Below are 15,709 nucleotides of genomic sequence, written 5' to 3'. Positions count from 1 at the left end.
AGCTTTATGAGGTATGCTACATTCATTCTTCTTGCCTCGCCAATTATGGGACTATATGTCAAGATGAAACGTCCATCAGCCTGGATCCCCAAGTGACTATGATGATGAGGGTTCCTCATGCTGGCTTCCAGTGGCTATAAAGTATGGGCAAAAATTAAAGTTTTGTTCTTTCAAACGTATGTCACATTGTTCTAAAGAGGGCAATATCAATATTTCCCATCCTCATGTTCTTCTTACATTATGACATTGGCACTCTCCCACTGAAAGGTGGGGTCTATGTTCCCTCCCCTTGAATCTGGTACAGCCTGTGACCATGGTAGAATTAGCACTATATAACTTCTGTGTCTAAGTCATTAAATACAGTACAGCTTTCATCTGCTCCTCTTGAGATACTAGCCCGGGAAATCTAGGCTCCATGCTTGTGAGAAAGCCAATGGAAAGGTCATGTGTAACTATTCCAGGCACATTCCTAGCTGAGGTCCCAACCAACAGCCAGCATGAACCACTAGACACTTGCACATGTGAGCCTTCATATGATGCAGTCCTCAGGCTTGGAGCCAGTCCAGGTAATGGAGCAGAGACTGGAGCAGAGACAAATTGTTCCCACTAAGCTCTCCTCAGGTTACAGATTGGTGAGCAAAATAAATATAGTTGTTTCAAGTCATTAATTTTGGGGGATGATTCTTTACAAAGCCATAGATAACTAGAATAAATTTACTAAAACTTTGGAGTTGTTCGTTATTGCAGGAGGGGTGTAGTAAAAATCTGTTTTCCCCATTTTGCAAGTAGGGTAATAGAAGTGCAGTGAGGTCAAGTAACTGGCCGAAATCACAAGCTTAGGACAGATTGGCAATACAGAAAAGATAAAATGGAACTAACACTGAACACCTACCCTATGGACAAATTGTACTCTACTCTTTTAAATAGTACTGCATTAGTTCTCAAAACAAAACTATGGAGAGGATGTGGCGTTCCTCCCTGTTTTTCAGACTATTAGCTCCTTGAAGATAGAGACTATAAACTTTGTACACTTCCCTTTGTAGTGCCAGTATTGAGCACAATTTCTAATATACTCAAGATCTTCAACTAATGTTTGACAGATTAAATTTAGTAGAACTGAACAGGTTAAACATAAAGAAGGTCTTGGAGGGAGCCCAGTGTTGTACTGATACTGAATGGTTGACCTCATAGTTAAACTCAGATCTGATTCACTGCAAAACCTGTGCTTTTTCTTTGTTCTTTTCGTTTTTTGTTTTTTGTTTTTTTTGAGACTGAGTCTCGCACTGTCACCAGGGCTGGAGAGCAATGGCCCGATCTCGGCTCACTGCAACCTCCACCTCCCAGGTTCAAGCGATTCTCCTGCCTCGGCCTCCCAAACAGCTGGGATTACAGGCGCCTGCCACCAAGCCCAGCTAATTTTTTGTATTTTTAGTAGAGACGGTGTTTCATTCACTATGTTGGCCAGGCTGGTCTCAAACTTCTGACCTCGTGATCCCCCACCTTGGCCTCCCAAAGTGCTGGGATTACAGGTGTGGGCTACTGCGCCCAGTCGTGCTTTTTCTTTATATCACTTTAGGATAGTGAGATGACAGGCATCTTCTCACATGGGTGTTGATAAAGTCCTAGAAGTGTGCTGTATGGGTCAGACAGACCCCTTTATAAGTCAGGGCAGAATGGACAATTACCCTTAGGCAGAAGAAACAGAGATTTGGATACTTCTGAGTGGCTACAGCTTCTCTACAGAGCGTTTGTTCAACATTCAGCCCATCTCAACAGAGTAGATTTTAAGGAATAAAAGTTGCACTTCACTAAGCATTTGTGAGGCTACTGGCAATATAGGAAGCTAACAAAATGTTAATAATAATGTCTGATCTCCAGTGTAGTTAGGAAAATGGACTTTGATTTCTGAATGAATGGCCTCCTTTTTCTGATTTGTATTCATATACAAAGACAGTGGAACTAGAGCACTCATTGGACTGTGTCTATATTTTGTTTTGCTTCCATTCAACAATGTAATTCTCATTCATTTAATTTGATAACACATTTGAACACAAACCTTTTGAGATGAAAACCTAAGAGTTGACACAAACATGGTGAGGAATGAAATATATTCACCTACTGTACAAACATATCTACCCATTGCCCTTCTACCGGGTCAATTATATGATCAAACAGATGACCATATGATCCCAAAATAAAACAACTATAGGGTATTTTTTCTTCATCTAGAACTAAATCATTGCAAAAAATTTGAAAACTTAGTAATAATCTGAGCAAGAAAATAAAAATCACATGTAATCTCACTATATGATCACTATGAAGCCTTTTTTCTAGGTGTATTTCTTGTATATGGTATAAATCATAATGTGCATGCAATTTTTAAAAGGTTTTCTGATGAAGGTATATAGAAGTGTACACACACACACACATACACACAAGAATACAAGTCGTATGTGTACAGTTCTAGGTATGTTTTCAAAGTCAACGTACCCATGTAACCACTTTCCAGATAAAGATATCAAATATTACCAGCGCCTTAGAAATTTTGCTCCTACTCCCTTCTGAGTTCACCACCTTCTCTCCCAAAGCAACCAGTACTCTGACTTCTATCATTAGAGTTTCCTGCTTTGAAATTTATGTAGATGGAATCAAATAAGTTTTAGTCTTTGGAATCTAACCTCTTTCTCCAGCATAATGTTTGTGAGATTCTTCCATACTACTAGAAGTACTTGTAGATTATCCATTCTCATTGTTGTATACTTATCCATTGTATGAATACACCAAAAATTAATTATCCATTTAGCTGTTGATGAACATCTGCCTACTTTCCATTTGGGGTCATTAAAAATAATTTTTGGTTACATGTCTTGATGAATATGTACTCACACATCTGTGGGTATATACCTGGGAGTAGAATTGTGGGGTTTTTTTTGTTGTTGTTGTTGTTTGAGACAGAGTCTCTCTCTACCGCCAGGCTAGAGTGCAGTGGCGCAATCTTGGCTCACTGCAACCTCCGTCTCCTGGGTTCAAGCGGTTCTCCTGCATAGCTGCGTAGCTAGGATGCCTCCTGAGTAGCTGGGACTATAGGTGTGCACCACCACGTCTACCTAATTTTTTTTGTTTTTTTTTTTTGTCTGTTTGTTTGTTTGTTTGTTTATAGAGACGGGATTTCACCATGTTGGCCAGGGTGGTCTTGATTTCCTGATCTCATGATCTGCCCGCCTTGGACTCCCAAAGTGGTGGGATTACAGGCATGAGCCACCATGCCCAGCTGAGAATTGTTAACTCACAGGGCAAAATATGTTCAGTTTTGCAGATACTGTCAAACATTTTACAAATAATCATATTGATTTACACTCTACCCCACAGCTTCATTCCCTGGCAGCATATGAGAGTTCTTATCACTGTACCCCTTGCCTAAACCAAGTAGTTTAGGTCTTTTCATTTTAGCTGTTATGACGAGTATGTACTGGTTTTCAATTAAGAGTTTTAATGTTTCACTTATAGCTAATTGTATTAGCTTCCTAGGGCTGCTGTGACAAATTACCACAAACCAGGTATCTTATAACAACAGCAATCTATTCTCTCACAGTGCTGGAGGCCAGAGGTCTGAAATCAAGGAACATGGTAGAGTCATGCTCTCTCTGAAGATTCTGGGGAGGATCCTTTCTTGGCTCTTCCTAGCTTCTGGTGGTTGCCAGCTATCCTTGAGAATCCTTAGCTTGTAATCACTCCAATCTTAGCCTCCCGTGTCATATTGGCCTTCTTCCTGTGTGTTCTATGTGTCCAATTTTCCCTTTTCTCATAAGGATACAAATAACTGGTGTAGGGCCCACCTTAATCCTATATTACCTCATTTCAACTGATAACATCTGCAAAGACTCTGTTTCCAAACACAATCCCATTCATGGGTTTAGGTCTTCCATATATCTTTTGAGGGACAAAATTCAACCCATCACATTAATTTCTGGATTAATTTTCTATTATTTTGGGCCATTTGGAGATACTCATTCTAAACACTGGGTCATTTTAAAATTGAGTTGTCTCATTTGCTTATTGATTCATGTGATTTATTTATATTTTCTGAGTACAATGTATTGCTTCTGAAATTGTATTGACTTTTATCAAATGGTTTTTTGAATTATTTTCCTATTTATGCAACTAATGTAGTAAATTAATCTGATGTTTGAATGCTAAACCAATCTCAAATTTCTGAAACAAACCCAGTTGGGTTGTAATGCATTACCATTTTATATATAACTGGGTTTGCTTTTCAAATATTTTGGTTAAGATTTTGCAGCCAGGCATGGTGGCTCTCACCTGTAATCCCAGCACTTTGGGAGGCCAAGGTAGGTGGATCACCTGAGGTCGGGAGTTCAAGACAAGCCTGGCCAACATGGCAAAACCCCGTCTCTACTAAAATACAAAAAATTAGCCGGGTGTGGTGTCAGGCACCTGTAATCCCAGCTACTCGGGAGGCTGAGGCAGGAGAATCGCTTGAACCCGGGAGGCGGAGGTTGTAGTGAGCCAAAATGGTACCACTGTACTCCAGCCTGGGTGACAGAGTGAGACTCTGCCTTAAAAAAAAAAAAAAAAAAATTGCAATTATGCTCATGAGACAAATTTGCCTATAATTTTATTTTATTGTAATGTTCTTGCCAGGTTTTCATATCAATAATATACTGACTTTCTGTTCTCTGGGATAAAGAATACACTGACTCTCTATTCTTTGGAAGATTTTTAAATTTGGATTATTTTTCTTCCTTAACTGATTACAGGAATTCATGTGTAAAGTCATTTTCACTGAGTTCTTTTTTTTCTTCTCCATTTTTTTATTTTCTTTTTTCTTTCCTTCTTTTTTTTTTTCTTTTTCTTTTTGAGACGGAGTTTCGCTCTTATTGCCCAGGCTGGAGTGCAATGGCATGATCTTGACCCACTGCAACCTCGGCCTCCTGGGTTCAAGCGATTCTTCTGCCTCAGCCTCCCAAGTAGCTGGGATTACGGGCATGCACTACCATGTTAGGATAATTTTGTATCTTTAGTAGAGACGGGGTTTCTCCTTGTTGGTTAGGCTGGTCTTGAGCTCCCAACCTCAGGTGATCTGCCCATCTCAGCCTCCCAAAGTGCTGGGATTACAAGCATGAGCCACTGTGCCAGTCTTTTCTATTTTCTATCAGTTACTAAGATATATGTGTTAAAAACTACACAATTGGGAATTTTTGTTTATTTTACTTATGTTTATTTTACTTAGTTATTACTTTGTATCTTTTGATCTTGTTATTAGATGTGTATAAATTTAGAACTATTATATCGTCCTTTTAAATCAATCTTCTTTAGTGAAATATTCCACTTTATCTCTACTAATACTTCTTGCTTTCAAAATGACCTTATTTGATTTTATATAGGTGTATCAGCCTTCTGTGTCTTTATGCTTAAGGCTTGTCTCTTATAATCAACATATAGTTTATTTTATTTTCTCCATTCAGTCTGAGAAACATAGATTTTTAATTATAATATTTAGTTCATTTGTGCTTAATACATCACTGATATATTTGGGTTTAAATATATTATTTTATTTATTTTCTACTTGTCCTTTTCGGTTTTGTCTCATTATTTTTTATTATACTAATTTTTTTGATTATTGTATATTCCCTTCTTTTTGCATATATATTTATTTTATTATTTTTTAGTGGTCATCTTACAGATTTCAGTATGCATCATTGGCTTATTAATGTCTCTCTTAACTCATATCATTTCCTGAACAATGCAAAAATTAAACAAAAACTTTAGTTCTATTTACTCTCTTTCAATCCCTTTCCTATTGAAATATACTTTACTCATGCTTGTTTTCATTTTTCCTGAATTATCTGCTTCCATCTGGAATGACATTTCTTCTGTCTGAGGAACTTTCTGTAGTATTTCTTTCAGTACAGTTTGGTCAGTGATGAATACTGCCAATATTTTCTGGTGTGTGAAAATGTCTTTAGTTCACCCCAATTTTTGAGGGATATTTTTACGGGGCATAGAATTTTAGATTGGCAGTTATCTTTCAGCCAATTAAACATTTTATTTCAGTGTTTAATACCTTCCATCATTTATAGTGAAAAGTCAGCTGTAGCTCTTATTATTGCTACTTTAAAAGCAGTATGTCTTTTTCCCCTCTGGTTGCTTTTCATTTTCTGTTTGTCTTTTATTTGATGCTGTTTTTCTATGATATACCTACATTTTTTTTTTTTTGTTTTTTGTTTTTTGTTGTTGTTTTTGTTTTTTTAATTTAGAGAGTATATTTTGCCAAGGGTAAGGGCTCATGCCTGGGAGGTAGGTCTGTTCTTCCTCCAAAGATGATTTTGAGGGCTTCAATATTTAAAGGGGAAAGGGTGGACATTGGGGAAAGAGGAAGAAAGTTTTTGAAGGTGTGGGTAGAGAAGAGACATACAGTTGCATTCTTTTGAGTCTTTGATCAGCCTTTCACCAAATACACAATTTACATGTGAGAGTGAGTAGAGGAATAGTAACTTCTGGTTTTGTCTAGCTCAATGAATCTGCATTTTTAAATCAGAGGAAGTGATCAGATATGCATTTCTCTTAGGTGAGCAGAGGGATGACTTAGAGTTCTGTCCTTTGTCCCATACCTATGAAGGTAAGCTAACAATTTACATCGTCAGGGTAAAATTCAACAGTACCATTTTAGGGTAAAGATCTTGAAGTACACAAGGAATTTCCTAGTGAGAAAATTGCGAGGGAGGTGTATAGCTTTTTTTTTTTTTTGTAGCTATTTTACTTAGGAATAAAATAGGAGGTAGGTTTGCCTGACACAGTTCCCAGCTTGACATTTCTCTTTGGCTTAGTGATTTTGAGGTCCCAAGGTTTACTTTCCTTTCCCATTTCCTCCCTTTTCTTTTTAAAACAGGTCATATGTTTTCTCCGTGTTTGTCCTACTTCAGGTTTATAGGGTTCTTCAAATCTATGACTTGTCATTCCTTAACAGTTCTGGAAAATTCTCAGCTAGTATCTTTTCAAATATTGTTTCTGCTAATTTTCTCTTTTCTCTCCTCTGAGACTTCATTTGTGTGTATATTAATCTTCTTCAGCATATCCCATATATTATGCTGTTTTATATATTTTTGTTTTATTTATCTGTGCTTCAATCTGTATATTTTGTATTGACCTATGAGCTGTTTATCAATTTCCCATCTGCTTTCCCTTGTTATGTTAAAGCAGTCTTTTATGTTCAATCTTTGAATTTTTATTTGATTATCTCTATAAATTCCAGTTCTTTACTAGAATTCTCCACATATTTATCTATTTTTTAACCATTGTAAACAGTTATTTACAGTTCATGTTAGATAAGTCTAATTGCTAGATTACCTTTACATTCAGATTACCTTTAGGTTTTTAATGCAAATTATTGTCTTTTTGGGGAAGACAGGAGGTCATTTGGTCCAGTGTCCTGGCATACCTAGTAATTTTGGATTGAGTGTTGGACATTTTGTTTTAAAAATTCTGAAGGCATTGAATGATTTTCTCTTCCTTCAGAAATGACCTTTCTTCTTTTGTGCATAGATAGATTACCTCAGTCCAATCAGTAAGATAGTTTTAGGTTGTGAATGGTTTACCAGGACCCCTTCTCCTTGAAGTTTAATTGTTTTACCAGCATCAAGTCCAATGAAATCACTGTTTAGCTTTCTAACTCCTTAGAAGGTGTTTTTTTAATGTCTATACACACTTTGACACTGGCAAATGCCTCTAGAGGAAATTGTGCTCAGAATGCTGGGTTCAGTTTTCTGTTTCTGTTTCCACCAGAATCTTGGTCCTTTAACTTCTGACTGCATTGGTAGGCCTAAACTTTGATTTTGTTTTCGTCACCAATTAATACTGCCGTAATATTTACTCTTCCATTTTATTTGTTGATCCTATGTCCTCATAGCAAATTGGCAAAGACAGAAAGTGGCAAAATTGTACATACAGTCTATCTCAGTTTCTTTCATTTCTCTCTGGGATCTTGGTTTGTCAAGTCTTGGGTGCCTTGGTTAATCTCCCTCAAATAGCTGTTTTTGTATCTAGCAACTATATATAGTTGTTCCTTGTGGAAAGGTTAGTCTGATACAAGCTACTCCTTTATGGCCAGAAATTCACATCTTGCATTTAATTGTATAATATATGTTTTCCACCAATGATAGATTAGGAGAATTTTCTATGTTATTGAAAATTTTTTTTTTTTTTTTTTTTTTTTTTTTTTTTTTTTTGAGGCAGAGTCTCGCTCTGTCACCCGGACTGGAGTGCAGTGGCCGGATCTCAGCTCACTGCAAGCTCCGCCTCCTGGGTTTACGCCATTCTCCTGCCTCAGCCTCCCTAGTAGCTGGGACTACAGGCGCCCGCCACCTCGCCCGGCTAGTTTTTGTATTTTTAGTAGAGACGGGGTTTCACCGTGTTAGCCAGGATGGTCTTGATTGAAAAAAAGTTCAAATGTAACCTTTAGGGGTTATATAACATGCTACTGTAATGAATAGTCACAATTGACAATACCAGTTCTCTGATATTGACTCTTTAGGATACTTCCATTTTTTTTTTTTAATTATTTGAGATTATAAAAGGACTTTTTGATATGTGTCTCTAAATAAGTTTTTTGTTTTGTATGTAGAAGATTGCTTCTGATGTATGATATAAAATAGGTACATATAGACAACTGCTAAAATTTGTGTGCCAGTCAAACAAATGGAAAGTTTATATGCAATAAGCAAATTCTACATTAACTTGTTTGAAAGATTAATCTGTTATTCAGAAGACATTGGATTCACTATGAGTGATATAGTTTCTGGTTTAAATCTAAATTTTATCACTTTACTTCCTGATAGACCCAGGGCAAATTACTTAGTCTCTCTGAGCCTGTTTCCTCACCTCTTAAAGACAAATAATAGCATGTATCTGACAGAGTTGTTGTAATTTTTAAAAGAAATAATTACCGATTTACATGTCTATAGACACTAGAAACTCCCCAAGGACAAGGCTCAGGCATTCATTCATTCCATTCAAAAATATTTATTGAGAAACTATGGCATGAGGCATTGTGGATATATAGGTATAGACAAGTCAAGTAAGTTTATGCTTTTCTGAAGTTTATGTTGTAGAGATGTTGAAATGGACAATAAACAAATGTGTGACATAATTTTAGGTTATTACTAGTATTTTGAAGAAAAGTAAAGCAGAATAGAGGCTAGAAAGTGATTGTGGTGATGCTGCTACTTTGAAATAATCGTCAGGGAGTTTTCTCTGAGGAAAGAACTTTGAGTTGAGTTGTATGAAAGCCAACCACGTGGAAATGTGAGGAAGAGATTTACAAATAGAGGGTACAGTAAATGCAGATGTCTAGAATAGGGAAGCTTCATGGGTTCATGAAAAAGGTAGAAAGTCAGTGTAATGGGAATGGAATGAATGAGGAGAGTACTAGGAAGTGAGGTAGGCAGGGGCCAATTCAGGTAGGATTGTGTTGGCCATGACTGATATGAAATCATTGTGGAGTTTGATCAAGGGAGACATGTGGTTTTTACTTTTTCACATTCAAACATGCACTTTTGCTGGTATGTGGAGAATAGTCCAGAAGAACCAACATAGAAACAGGGGCTACTGCAGTCTTCTTTATTTTAAATCACCAATATCCAATATAATGGCTGGTGCATACTTGTGAACAATTAATTGTGGGTTTTTTTTGAAAGGGCATTTGGGCTAGGGAATGTACAACAATCTCAAAACTTTTGACCTATGAGCTCACTGGAAGGTATAGCACAAAGCAGGGACAACCAGACTACTTTTGCAGTTAAGTGAGGTTCATTCAACAGCATTTTGAATAACAAAGTTCACAGACAGACAACAAACTGTCAGGATTTTCAAATAATTTTGAAAAAGAACATCAATAACTATCCATTGTGGCCTTAAAATTGGCTGTCTGATGAACCAGCAGTAATAAACAGCAAAAGATTCCTATTCTTGCATCAAAGCAGGAAGAGGGAGGTTGGTAGTAAAAACCTGCTCCAGATTTCTAGCTATGAGGAAATATTTGAACATTTTTTATCATTTCAAACTTTCAAATTCTTGAGATCTCTTAAAAAATGCTTTTGTGAGTCAAACAAAGACACATTTCCTTATAAATCCAGAAAACACAGGAGCTACTAAGCTTGAGAGCCCCTTTTAAGTCAGACCATGGCCAGAACTGTAACTCAGGTTGGATACCATATGTGGCTGTTCTTAAGTCGTCTCTGTAAAATGTCAGAGGTTTGAGAAATAGGTATTCAGGTGTTTGGAGAAACAAATAATCTATACTCAGAGGTACCAGAAATAATTCCCTTAAGATGCTTAATAATTCTCATCAATGGAATGGTTTTTGGCTTCTCTAGTAACTCTTGTAGCATTAGTCAGTGCTAATTTATTAGTAATAAATATTGGCTGAACAAAATTCTGATCCAGGAATACAGCAGTAAGGTACTAGGATCTCCAGATCATTTATTCATTTGTTCATGAGAAATATTGTGAAACAATTTCAATGTATGACATACTGTGTTAGACAGTAGAAATATAAATATGAAAAATTAGTCTAGTGAGAAATCAGCCATTTTAAAAAATTATGAAAACAATGGGTTAGATGCCAGAATGAAAGATTCTGTTATAATGGATGGTACAGTTAAATGGAAGTTCTGAAATTGGCCTCGGGTGCTTACCAGATATATGGGTGGTATCAAGCACCTACAGAGAGAGTAGATAACCTTGTTATATAAAGAGGGCCCCGATCTCGTCCTAATCCTTCTGATTTTACCATGGGCCACAGACTCTGCTCCTCCTTTCTCACTCTTCTTTACCCACTGGCTATTGATTCTCACACGTGTATCCTTCAATATAAACTTTTGAGTGATTTCGTCAAGTTCCAAAAATAACTCCATTGTGATTTTGATTGTCATTTTCTTAGTCCTATACCAAAATTTGGAAGAATTTATAGTGTTGAAATACTTAAGATAATGATAGTATAGGAAGACAATCTGCTTCCCTATTATTTAAATCTTAATTTATATTTCTCAGTGTAGTTTTATAGGTTTTGTTTACTTTATTCCTAAATATTTTTCATGAAGATTAGTCTTAGGATGTTTTATGGCAGGGGAGACTCATGATGAATTGAATACTTTTTGTATTTATATTTCTAAGTAATACTGTTTGTTATACAGGGAAATTATTGAATTTTCAAAATTTATCTTATATTCAATCACTTCCTTAAATTTTCTAATGAATCTTAAATTTTTTTCAGTTGATATTCAAACTGTAGCAAAAATAACAAATGGATTTACTCCTTCATTGTACTGTTGAATGTTCTATTTTGGCAACCCCAATTTCCAGAACAAAGATAAAAAGCCAAGGGGCTGATCCCAGGAGCAACTCTACTTTTGCCTCAGGATTTTTCAGAGCTGGTCCCAGAACTGATTGAGGCACTTTTCTTTTGTCATTGACTTTAACATACCTAATTGCTTCTTTTCAGTTGAGAATGACTGTACCATTAGCCACAGGAGGTCTATGTCTAGTATGTGCTGGGACAATGGCTGCCACCTTGACCTACAAATTCCAGTCAAGTGTTCTTCCCTTTACTCCCTTTCTCCCAAATTCCTGGATTCAACAGACATTTTCTCAGCACCTATCACTGTACTAAGTCCTGAGGCTTTAGAGATGTTACATCTTACCTTGAAGGTACTAACAGCTAAGGACAGCCAATGGTATTTCTCTTGTGAGTTCCACACAACATGTACAACCAACCACCTGATTACCATCATCTCTTAAATTTCTCACAGAAATCCCAAACTTAATATTCCTATAACAGAAATCTTGATTCTGTCATCAAATCCACTCCCCTTCTTAATAAATAATACCAACTTACACTATGTTGTTCAAGCAAGAAACCTGGGAAATTTTCCTAATTTCTTCATTCTCTTCATCAACCTCCCACTCTCATTCCCTCCATCTGCACGTGCTGTTGAGTGAATACCCAACATGTTTTTAAAATCTATCTGCTTCTCTTTATCTATACTGTCACTACATTTGTTTATGACACAATAATCTCTTGCTTGAATTACTATACCAGCCTCCTAACTGGTTGCTTCTCTTCCATGTCTACCCAGCATGATTTCATCATCCAATAACAGCCAAATACATTTTTTTTTTTTTAAACTTAGACTTAAATTTCATCATTCCATCACTGCTTTAAACACTTAAATGTCTTGGTAATTTCACTGAAGTATAAATCTTTTACTATACTTCAGGGTCCTCTGTGAACTTGCCCTTGCCTGTCACTCCATTTCATCTCACATTACTTTTCCTCTCCACGGTACACACCCCAGCTATATTGGATTTTCCTCAGTTCTTCAAACAGGCCTTTGCAGATACTATTCCATCTGCCCAGATTGTCTATTTATCTACTTGTCACATGGTTGATTGCTTCTCATCCCTTACATCATCTTCAAATATTTTTGATTATCATGGGACAAAACCATTGAACCTAGCCAGGCGAGGTGGCTCATGCCTGTAATCCAGCACTTTGGGAGGCCGAGGTGGGTGGATCACTTGAGGTCAGGAGTTCGAGACCAGCCTAGCCAACATGGTGAAACCCCATATCTACTAAAAATACAAAAAAAATTAGCTGGGCATGGTGGTGGGCACCTGTAATCCCAGCTTCTCGGGAGGCTGAGGCAGGAGAATCACTTGAACCCAGGAGGCAGAGTTGCAGTGAGCTGAGATCGTGCCATTGCACTCCAGGCTGGGAAACACAGCAAGACTCCATCTGAAAAACAAAACAAAACAAACAAACACATTGAACCTGTACTACTAAATTAACTATATTTATTTATTATAAACTATATACAAGTACTCCTTTGCTAATGTATTATTTTCATTCTGAAATATACACAAGTGTAGATGCATAAGGTAAGTATTAAAGATAAAATAATATTTAAATAATTATTTTGCTTCATTAATAATACATTGTTAAGGATCATTGGTACAATTTATGTTTTAAGTCATGTATATATGACTATCATTTAACTCCATACAGAAGCATAAGAAGATCTTATATTCAAAATAGATGTCTCAGTTGCTGTTTTCTTATTGTTGCTTGGATTTGCCTTATTATGATTATTTTTTATCCATGGTTTCCTTGGAAGAAACTATTAAAGCTGTCTGTCAATTTTGACAGTCTTCATTTATTGAAAACTGGATAATGTAATCTGAAAATTTGCTTAACCAGGCATTTACATATACTGTTATACATAGTGTTATGCATTACTATCATGGGAAGAGAAGGAACAAGTGAGTTGCTGCTGTCTTTTTTCTCCATCAACATTGTGGAATTCCATTTTCTCTCTCCAGAGACTCAAACCGTGTGACATGTGGTCACACGAAAAATCCTGAGGCAAAAGTAGAGTTGCTCCTGGGATCAGCCCCTTGGCCTTTTATCTTTGTTCTGGAAACTGGGACTGCCAAAATAGAACATTCAACAGAACAATGAAGGACTAAATCCATTTGTTATTTTTGCTACAATTTGAAACATGTGACATGTGGTCACACAGTTTGGTCACACAGATGACATGTGACATCTGACAAATGCATAGGGAGGAAAAAAGAGAAAGAGAGAGAGAACATCAGTAGATATTAGTAGAATTTAACTTACTTTTTGATTTTAAAAATATCAATTGAAATTAACATTTTTTCTACATCTTAGTAGGTCTCTGACAGTCTTTTGTCAGTGGGTCCTCTTTCTGGAGACCACTAATTAATTTATCAGCTTAAATGTTACCTCCTCGAGATGTCTTTCATGACCACCTACCTGAAGCAGGTCCTGTTATTCCTGCTGCATGTGCTTCTTTACAATTATGATATTTATGCGTATATATTTTTGTCTATAATATGCAGTTGACCCTTGACCAACATGGGTTTTATCCACTGTAGGTCCACTTACACACAGATCTTCTTCCATCTCTCCCATCCCTGAGACAGCAAAGCCAACTCCTCTTCTTCCTCCTCCTTCTCAGTCTACTCAATGTGAAGACAATAAGGATGAAGGTATCTTCATGATGATTCACTTCCACTTAGTGAATAGTAAATACATATCCTCTTCTTCATGATTTTCTCAACATTTTTTCCCTAGCTTACTTTATTATAAGTACAGTATAGAATATATATTATATACAAAATGTATATTAATTGACAGTTTTTGTTATTGGTAAGACTTCCAGTCAATAGTAGGCTATTAGTAGCTAAGTTTTTGGGAAGCCAATATTTACACATGGATTTTTCACTGTTCTTAGGATCAGCACCCTTAATCTCATGTTGTGGAAGGGTTAACTGTATATTTTTATATTTATAGTTATTTAAACATTTACAGTCATTTATTTGTCTGCTAGCTTATGTTTGTTTGTTTGCAGACTCCATTTTCTTTTAATATTTATCCCCAGCCATCAATACAGTTTGGGTCTCTGTAAATATGTATGAAAGTTCAACAATTCTCAATTGCTGTTTGACGATGCATTTATACAATGTGAATAATTGTAAGGTAAATGGCAAATCATTTGTTATTAATACAATGTAAAGAAATGTCACTTGTAAATGGTTTTTAATTTTAATTAGGAAGAACTGAAGGTATCTCTGTAATAATATTACTTTTGGTTGTATTCATATATCATTTCCAAAATGGAGGAAAATATGTGGAATTTCACCTGGCACCAGAAGAACGCATTGTCTAGAGCTTATTTTGTGTGTGTGCCATCTCATTCTTTGTGGTCAAAGTAAACTTCATCTTTCCCGCACATCATGGGGCAGTGCAGGTTAAGAATTGGTGACCACGGACGCCATGGCTCACTTTTGTAATCCCAACACTTTGGGAGGCTGAGGCGGGTGGATCACTTGAGGTCAGGAGTTTGAGACCAGCTTGGTCAACATGGCGAAAACCCATCTCTACTGAAAATACAAAAATTAGCCCTGTGTGGTGGCACATGCCTATAGTCCCAGCTACTTAGGAGGCTGAGGCAGGAGAATCGCTTGAACCCAGGAGGTGGAGGTTGCAGTGAGCTGAGATGGTGCCACTGCGCTCCAACCTGAGTGACAGAGTGGGACTCCATCTCAAATTAAATAAAAAAAGAAAGAAATTGGTGAGCAGTGAGCACTGTGGTGAGCACCTAGAATGCCAGCTACTCAGGAAGTTAAGGCACTAGAGTTGCTTGAGTCCAGGAGTTTGAGGCTGCAGTGAGCTATGACTGTGCCTATGAATAGCCACTGCACTCCAACTTGGGCCGCACAGTGAGACCCTGTCTCTAAAGGAAAAAAAAAGACAGCGTGATTTACAGAGAGAGAGAGAGAGTGACATATGTACAATATGGTCCCTGACAAATAGAAGTATGGATGAAGTGCTATGGAAAAAACAGAAGTATGCCCTAATTGCTTTTTGTATCAACAAATCTCAGTGGAGGAAAATGCCTTAGAAATAGACAGACCTTGGTTCTAGTCCTGTCTCTGTAATCTACTAGTGGGATGTCCATGCACACAACTTTTACACTCTGAGCCTCAGTTCCCACATATCCAAAAATGACAATAAAATTCCTGAAGCCCTCCTGGCCTCAGAGGATTGCTGTAAGAATTAAATGAGGCAGTCAGCAAAAAAAAAAAAAAAAAAAAAAAAAAAAAAAAA

This window comes from Rhinopithecus bieti, unplaced genomic scaffold (assembly GCF_001698545.2).
Source record: "Rhinopithecus bieti isolate Rb0 unplaced genomic scaffold, ASM169854v2 scaffold_9663, whole genome shotgun sequence".
Taxonomy (NCBI): domain Eukaryota; kingdom Metazoa; phylum Chordata; class Mammalia; order Primates; family Cercopithecidae; genus Rhinopithecus; species Rhinopithecus bieti.
This window is presented reverse-complemented; position numbering follows the sequence as displayed.